This window comes from Dreissena polymorpha, chromosome 13 (assembly GCF_020536995.1).
Source record: "Dreissena polymorpha isolate Duluth1 chromosome 13, UMN_Dpol_1.0, whole genome shotgun sequence".
Lineage (NCBI taxonomy): Eukaryota > Metazoa > Mollusca > Bivalvia > Myida > Dreissenidae > Dreissena > Dreissena polymorpha.
This window is the reverse complement of record NC_068367.1, coordinates 67,606,265-67,616,254: the sequence shown is the minus strand read 5'-3', so window position 1 is coordinate 67,616,254 and position 9,990 is coordinate 67,606,265.

The following is a 9,990-nucleotide window of genomic DNA, read 5'->3' as shown; positions in this document are numbered from 1 at the left end:
TTTAACGACATAACCGAATCAATCATAACATACATACAAAGCTAATTCAAAAGTTTTAGCTATACAAAAATAATAGAGCGATATTCTGCGATAAAATGATTTATTATTTAAGATTTAAAATAGAGGGATAAAAATAGTAAACCCACGATTAGCCTCATTTAACGTTAGTGTAATAAATCCATAGCATAAAATGAAAAACACGCTTCTCATGTTGCGCTTCTCATGTTTGAGGTCTGATGTATACAAACTGTAAAGAAGCCATATCAAGGGTCCCTATCATGGGCAACGATGCTAGTAGATGTACATAAACGAACGCTGACCACACATTGTTAGATCAGCAGTGTAGACCTAAACACATATAGAAGGTCCCGGAACTGCACCGGGGGAATGCAGCAAGGGCGGTAGTCTGGGCTGCTTAGCCCAATACTGTTTGTGTACATGTTTAAACCTTTTGGTATCATTCATTATATATATAATGAATATATATAATGTGTATAATGAGTATATATTATATACACAGAACGACAGTTGAAGAGAAACCCTATGCGGTCCTCTAATATGGCAAGCAACCGATTGCCAAACAGTAATACACCGAATAAATATACAATAGAAGAAAATCAGGTTCAAAATTTACACACAGAAATAAATAAAACTGGAGTAAACTCCGGGAAGATTACATTTGACCTGAATTGTTCACAAACAATATTAAAGAGTAAAAAAAAATAATCATCAGATCATCACAACTCAAGTCAACTAGCGATACAAGTCATTACGTTTCAATTCAATTTTCATCACTAATCAATCGTATGATACAAATCAATACATCAGACTATAAACTTCTTCTGTTCTTTGATATAAGATATAAAAGAAAGTTTTAACTACATACCATTATATAATTTACCATTCAGGTATAAGTCGTGCAATTAATTAAGAAGCCGATCGTAAATGGCCAAATGTCATATCTTAGTTGTTTATGTTTATCTTTAGGTACATAAAATAGTGAACTTTGTTCATGTGAATAGAATGTACACACAATTTAACGATGTTAATTTAACATAAACTAGATTTATAGTCTAAAAAACAAAAACATTCAAACCAAAATATCCACACCAGTTGACCTGTATGCGTCAGTTCAAGAATTTATTTATTTTTAAGTCACTTATACACTTTTCATGATAATGAATGAACTGTTTGACACTCAAAAACCATTTCACCATACCACAGGGAAGTTCATGGATTGTTTGCATAATAGAGTATTAAAAATATGAAGAATAAAAAATGTTATCATCATTTGACTTTTACATACATGTAGTCATAGAACAATATTGTATAAACCCAAATTTTTTGTTTGTGATTGAGAATCTTATAATAAAAAATAAAGATGCTGCGGATATCGTAGAATCAATATTTTTGGTGTGGTATGACATATGCTTTGAGATTTGGGGTGCATTAACGATCAGTTATTTGAATAGCACAATTGTTAAAGAGCTTGCGTTTTCCATAATTTAACGTTCTTAATGTTATATATTACCACAGACACTTTTATCTACTTTGAAAGTAACAAAACATATATTATTTAAGAACCAAATCAGAAAGCATTCAGTATAGTATTGAAAAAGTTCCTTTATTGATTTGTCTATACTAAAATATCTTTAACTATATATATTCAAATATTTGTCCTCTTTCAAGTATATACACAATTATAAGTTGATCGTTGCATTTTAAACTTAAGGAAATCTTACAAAAATGTGTATGTGAAATCTGAACGCAATAGCATGTACAATTATAAAACTTAATCACATGGCTGTATATATTAACAGGTGATTTATCATTACATTTTGTACCGCTTGGAATTCCTATAAAGGACAAGAAAACAGTTTAACGTTTAAACGCAAAAAAATAAAATAAATAGTGATCTTATTCATGATGACTATCAATTAAAAATATTTCTTATGTACTGGAACACTTTTTAATAAGTCAGTTAGTAAATTGTCATAATTAGCACCAATTTAGTATGTTGTGTGTTCCGTGTCGACGCACTATCAAAAGATATTGCACTTGTCACGATATTTGACTTAAATTTGACTTTTCAAGCTTTAGCTTACCTTTTTCGAATTACTCGTTATCAGATGAAATAAGAAAGTTCATGGATAATGGTACTGTATGAACGTATTTACATGATACAGTAACAAATCCTGTCATTTTAGACACACTATTCCCAAAAATATTCCTCTGAGTGTTTACTTTAATTTGTGTTTTTGCACACCAATATAATCAAAAAGACCTGCAAGTGCACACCCGAAGTCACGGAGTAACCGAAGTTACCCCGTCGCCCTTTAAAATAGAAGTTTGTTTGTTACTTTGATAACTTCGGGATTGTTGACCTCGAGTAAGCACCGGGCCTCATATCTGATGTGTGCACTTCTTGTTTATATAGCATGGTTTTTCACAAAGATAATTGCATTCTTATACAATAAATATGTGTGTGATTGTTTAATTTATGTGTATAGTTTATGGATTTTAATGCGATTAAGGTAGTTATTTGAATTAAACCCAAAGAGTGGTTTCTTACTAATTTGTTGATTGTTAATAAATGAAAAAAACAACAACAGCAATATGCAGTTTGTTGATCATTGATATTTATTGCATAGAAATATTTGAAAGCCTTCACAGTAAAGGATGTAATAATATTTATCATCTTTCTTTACACCCGCTATTTGCGATCAGTGCGCTTGTTATCAGTGGCGTGAGCAAAATGAACGATACACATAAAGTATAATTATAATGGTTAAAGTCTAATACATTTTTGTAGCAAATATCAACCACAAGCAACCTGAAGGTGTGAACTTAAATAAAAATAATAACAATCATGCATTTGTCATTTATGTCCGGACGCCATGACGATATGTCTTAACGGCTGTATTAAAAACAAGTGGATTTATGTGATTTTCAGCAACTATTATTATGGTTTTTAATTCGAGCCTGGAGTTTTTATTTAACGATAGTGTACCTTGTTCATGTTTTCTACATGAGTTGAAATATTCAGTGGTTCTTTTAAACAAACCGTAATAATCTCTGATCCATTTTGGAAGCATTTTGCACTAAACTGTATTTTACGTATTTGGAGCATTAAATGACGTTTAACGTTTGTCAATAAAAAATTAAATCAAGACCAGATGCAAATATTATAAATCTATATTTATGTTAATATGAAGTTAAAAGAAATCTCAACTTTGTGATGTTGGTTTTTTACATCATGACAAAATTTGTTAGCACATTTACAGATTTGAAACTGAAAACCTCATGCGTCTTGTCCTGTGTGTGGCAATGTAAAGCGATTGATCGCTTTCCAAAATGAAGAACCTCATAGTGAGGATAATAATAATATCCTGTTAATGCAAATGCGGTTTTCATTTTTTTTTATTCCGACGAATGTCTTAAGAAATTTGCGCAGAACAGAACAGGTGTATTATTTTAATCAAGAGACATAATTAACGATGCCAAACGTTTATTGCATAGAAAATATCAAAATAATGTATATTTTATACAACTGATATACAGATGTGGCTGTCAAGTTCTGGTACATTTTGTTTATGAAGAGGTGAGTCCATGATAACTGTATAAATCCTCTGCAGATCAATGCTCAAAGTACCGTTTGCTATCTCCAAAAACGAGTGTTATAACTGTACATCAAATCTTTCATATGTCAAGTAAATGAAGTTATTCCAGTCTTAAGAATACCTAAATCATGTTCTGTTTTTAAGTTGTATACTCTACACGATGTAATAAGTTTTAATTAATTAATCAGTCCATTGTTGCCAAATATCCGTAAATTACTTTATAAAAAAATGTGGAGAGCAGGCTCTGCCATAAAAACACACAATATAAAGAAGTGAAACTCCAGCTGCTGGAGCAGTATTGAATTTTGATTAAAAACACAACACTTAAACACAATTTTAGTTGTAATATGACTGATTGCTATTTAGAATGCAAGTATGTTAAGTTTTTCAATGCAAAATATCGTCTGTAAATCAATATAAAATTCTCTATAACGCTCAAAATCAACGAAAATTTTCGTAAAATAAAGTTAACACCTAAACAATAAGTATTCCTTATAGCAATAGCCACAATTTCAACGCTAGATGTGGTATGATTACATAGATTTTTGTAGATATTTATCGATTAACGCGTTCTGTACGCACTAATGTACATGGTATATTGACTAATCCCGTTAATTAAAGCATAAGAATCACTTTGCAATTTACCTCTTACATGGTTTAACCTTTTTGGTGTTTTGCAAACCAATATGATCAAAAAAGGCCTGCAAGTGCATACCCGAAGTCACGAAGTAACCGAAATTACTCCGTCGCCCTTTGAAATTGATGTTTGTTGTTGTGTTTGTTGAGTTTCTTCGGGGTTATTTACCTCGAGCGCACACCGGACCTCAGTTATTGTTGAGGCATTACTTGTATATATAGCATGGTTCCTTTTTAAGAATAGTGCATTTCTATTACATCACGTATGCTATTTTTAAATTTAATTGCATAGCGTAAGACTTTAATGCGATCAGTACATTGTATCAATTTCCTTTATAAAAGTGGTTTGTTACAACATTGTTTATTATTATTAGAAGGAAATGTTCAAGAAATATTAGGATCGTTGATAATGGCGTTTAATTTCACAGAAATATTGGAACACCTTTACTAAGGGATATAATAATATGTATTGCTTCCCTTTAAACGCCGCCCTCATTATGCGATCAGTACGCTAGCTATCAGTGCGTGAAGGCTATGAATAGATTTAATTCGAAACTCGCACGCTGTGGGTTTTTCCGATTTCTGAGCGCGCGCGGGAGGTACAAACATTGTCATTAATACAGTAATGACCAGTAACGTTTATATCTGATTTGCTTCCCATTCAGTAGTGGATAATAAGCATTTAAACGACAGTAGTGTTTCTTTTAGGAAATGTCAAAATTCAAGTATTTTGTGTTTATATACTGATTACTATTATTATTGAAAATTACACATAGCAAATCTAACACTGATATACATGTATGTTGGACGTTTAATACAGGATTAAAGTCTAAATTAATACACCGTTCAGATGTACAGCCGCCTATACGCATGGGTCCAGTAGCTAACATCCTTAAAAGACATGAAAAACAGACTTTGTCAGCTGTATGGTAATGAAGGAACCTATACAAACGGCTTGAAAAACATTATTCATGTTCTTGTTTTTTCGGCATAGCAAATTAAAGTAATGTATGGTAAAGCTCGTTAGTGATGTGCCTTCTAATCTTTAAGTCTTAGTCTTTAGCGAATAATTTTCTTTATTTTTTAGATTAGATTAAAGAAAAGCATCACAATAGGGCTATATCAATAGAAATATAAATATCCAACTGATATGGAACGATATATTAGTTCTAGTTCTACGAATGGACTGAGGATAGTAAGGTTTTTGTTGTTTGGTACTTGTCTGTATGATTTTAAATATATTTGAATAGTATAATATATATATACGATGGAGTCAATGTCTTGGTAGTTTCGTTTACAAATTTCCATTAAAACTGTATGCACGGGCCTACGCACCGTATATGCAATTACGTGACCAAAGCTCTTTACATGTACATGCAGCATTATATCGTGTTACATAGTAATCTTACAAAATAAACACGTTCGAGATTAGTTCATCTAAAGAAATAATATTAAATCATGGTATTTTTTATCAACTATAACAAATGTTTGAGCAGAAAAAGTGGTGTTTACTATTCAGCGATAAGAGAAATTATTGATTCACTCTCTTTGAAAATATGCTGGTCAGCTTTTGTTTGTACCTACCGCGCGTGCTCAAATATCGGAAAAACCCAGACTTGAGAGTTCCGAATAACAACTATTGTGGACATAAAATGTAGGTCGTGGTTTAAAATATAAATAATAAATATCAACCAACAGCACTTTGCGGTGTGAACATGTCTAAAATGAGATAAATTACTGCTTTTGTCCTTTATTCCCGGGCGTATGGATATGTCGTAACACCTGTATTTATTACATGTGGATTACCTTATTTCTAAATACATGTGCACAGCTACTCAATATCGCGATGTTCAATAATTAACAGGTCATGGGTGAACTTTGAGCGAACTTCAACGGATATATGTTTGTGTTATATTAATATTTTGCTTTTTATATTTGGTTTATTCCAGAAAGTGGAAAACACTATTGTTTTTAAGTCTAGTGTATAAAGTCGGTTAGATATGGGCAATACTATGATAATAATGCATGCCTGTCACCATTGAACAATCTCATTTCGCCCCATTATTGCAAAAAAGATACCATGTGACATTGAAATTAGAAGGCAATGGTACCTTTTTGCACCAATGTGGCGATTTATGTCTGTTGTCATACACCACAGAGAATGTAATTAGATTGTTCTATGTATTTAATGAAATATATTTGAATTAAAGTCCAGTTTACATGTTATTACTGTTATGCACTTATTTTCCATTGTTATAAATATTATTTAACCATAATCGCTTTCACTGCATACAGTTGCTTTATTAAGATATCATTGATTTTCTGTTGTTCATGAGGAAAATACTCAGACTTGTGTCGAGCATCGAATAATTCCTCACAGTGTCTTGCCCCACTGCTTGGAAAAGTTTTCCAGGCCATAAATGAAGGGAATCTTTTGAATAAAACGGCTTCTCTGTCTTTTTGATGCATTTGAAGTTTATGTGTATTTGGCAGACTAATATAATTTGAAATTTCAATAAGAAATCGTTTGGACATGTGTACTTCATTTTTTCTTTCATAATCCTAGCCATTTTATGTCCCAATCCATTAATTTTCAACCATGTGAAAACGGGTATGCAAAACGTCGCTCGTTGCCATTGATACAACATATGTCGCCTTTATTTTAGCGGCTGTTTAATTACTGTACGTATTTTTTAAACAATGGCTCAAATCGACAATTTCGTTTATATATTTCCTTGCTGTCGGAAGATTATCAAATACATTTAGAATGTATACATAACCAGTTATATTTTGAAAATTCAGTGAACTTAATTTTTTTAAATATTGTGCATTTATCTGTTTAAATATCTTGTAAATAATGTTATTGTATACAATTGTTGTTCATCTGCATAGTAAAATAGGTCAAAGGAACATTAACATTGTCCTCCCTATAGTTTCTTTTTACGCAAAAGGTAAGACTTCTTACTAAGGGGTGCAATAACTTAGATACGATACATTTTTCATGATTTTCTACCATATAGTCAGTTATTAAAGAATTTTTATTCATTTAGAACTAAATTGTTAAAACAATCTCTTTCAGACCGATGCGTATGACTCGGATGATTTTAATCGCGATGCCCAAAAGTACCAGGATGCAAACATGAAACAACGTTTCAATGATAACAAGACAAGCGAGGATGATTACACGACAGACCGATAACAAAAACCAGATATTAGCACATTAGGATGTTAATCATACGATATTATTTCGTGTTACAGCCATATTATTGTTGTTTTTCAAACAATCGCAATACCGGTATCGTGTAATTGTGTTATTTATTTAATATGATCGTACTGACGCGTATACAGGATCTATTGTTTAATTGTGTCAATACGTTGCTATAGTTACCTGAATAATCAGAATCCGACTCCGATACGATAACGAAACGGTACAGCGATGTCAACACGTACAATGATTACACAAATGATTAACTGACTATCACAAGCGGTACATTTAAATTACATCGTAATATTGGCAGGAACGAAAGAATATGTCCCATGTGTAACTGTAACGATATCGAAGATGAGTACCATTTCATACTAATATGTCCGCAATACCTAGAAGAAAGAATCAAATATATTCCAGAATTCTATTACAAGCGACCTAGTATGTTCATATTTATTATCCCCACGCTTTTTGAAAAGCGTGGGGATATTGTGGTTATCTCCGCCGTCCGTCCGTCCGTCTGTCTGTCCGTCCTGGCCATTATCTCCTCTATAAGCACTAGAAACTTAAAACTTACACACATGGTAGCTAGGAACATATGTGCGACCCTGCACTATTTGGAATTTTGATCTGACCCCTGGGTCAAAAGTTATGGGGTTGGGGCGGGGCCGGGTCAGAGATTTTCACTCATTTTTGTTATGTTATTTTACATTAACTTCTTCATTTCTGCACCGATTTACTTCAAATTAATACTGAACCTCTCTTATGACAATACGGTCAATCTCAACTATGCATGGCCCCATTACCAACCCTGGGGCGTCCCGCCCACATAGACCACACCTACCCAAATTTGCCTTTTACTATAATTTCTTCATTTCTACACCGCTTCACTTCTAATTGATACTGAACTTCTCTTATGACAATACGGTCAATCTCAACTATGCATGGCCCAATTACCAACCCTGGGGCAACCCGCCCAAATAGGCCACACGCACACAAAATTGCCTTTTAGTATAATTTCTTCATTTCTACACCGATTCACTTCTAATTGATACTGAACTATTCTTATGACAATACGGTCAATCTCAACAATGCATAACCCCATTACCAACCCTGGGGTGCCCCGCCCACATAGGCCACACTCACTCAAAATAGCCTTTAACTTAACTTCTTCATTTCTACACCGATTCACTTCTAATTGACGCTGAACTTCTCTTATGACAATACGGTCAATCTCAACTATGCATGGCCCCATTACCAACCCTGGGGCGCCCCTAGGTCAAACATGCGGCGTGGGGATACGCGTCGGCCTCTGCGCGCAAATTCTAGTTAAACTCTTAAATATCTTAGTAATAAGAAAACGACACTTAGAAAAATAGCCATCTATTGTATAACGTTTTTCAAAAAAGAGAACACAATTTGTTTATTATCACATGGTATGTTAAGAAGTACTAGAGCTTATACTTACAATTGAGTGTACTATGCCCGTTACATGTTGTTGATAACCATGTATGTAACATATAACCGTGTTGCTGTTGTTGTTTTTGTATTCCATGTCACATTATAACTTGTAATTAGAGCACTCTCACTCTCCAGTGATAAGTGATTTATTAGTTGATGTATGTAATTTGAACATTATTATTATTTATATTCAGCACGCATGTCTGTAAAATTGTCATGTATTTGTATATGACGATAAGCTTGTTATGTTTAAGTCAAAATAAATATTCTGTTCTGTTCTGTTTTGTATTTAATTTTGAAAAAGCATTTAATTACCTATCATATGATGGCACTGATTAAATGAAATTTAAGCGAAACGATAGGATGCTCATCCAATTAGATAATATCTGAATCTATTTTAAATACATAATGAATTACTTACCAAGTATAAAAGGGAAATGTTTACGTACTAGCTCTTGTAAAATTCGGATATTTCAAAAAGAAAGTATACCATACAAGGGCATAACTTATTATGATAATATTTATATGGGAAATATTATTTAATGTATAAATAATAATAAATATCAAGGCAAAAACTAAAGCGGCTGTTTAAATAAATTGATGAATATATTACACAGCTTTTAGAGAGCTTTACTAATACAAACCCATAACTAAAATTCCGAATTGGCTAAAGCAGTACTCTTAAAGAATCTACTCTTAAAGCAGTAGTCTTAAAAGTTTTAACTTGTTATTAGTGTGTTTTCTATACAAAATACTTGTTATAGATTTATAAAGAGGCTGAAGATTTACGTGTTGTTAAAGTACCTAACGGATCTTTGAAACTCTCTATAAAGCCAACAATCGACTTTATATTTTCGTTTACTTATTTCTTAGTCCCGGTGTAAAATACACAAACACTTTAATCGTTTTGATGGCGACATAAAAATAAACTGACCGTTAATTACTTTACAAACAGATTTAATGCTAGAAATAAATTTGTGTTCAAGTAAAAAAAACGAATTATCTCATATATTTTAATCAGAATATGTGGTTGCTATACATCAGTATATTCTTAAAAGTGGTGCGTTT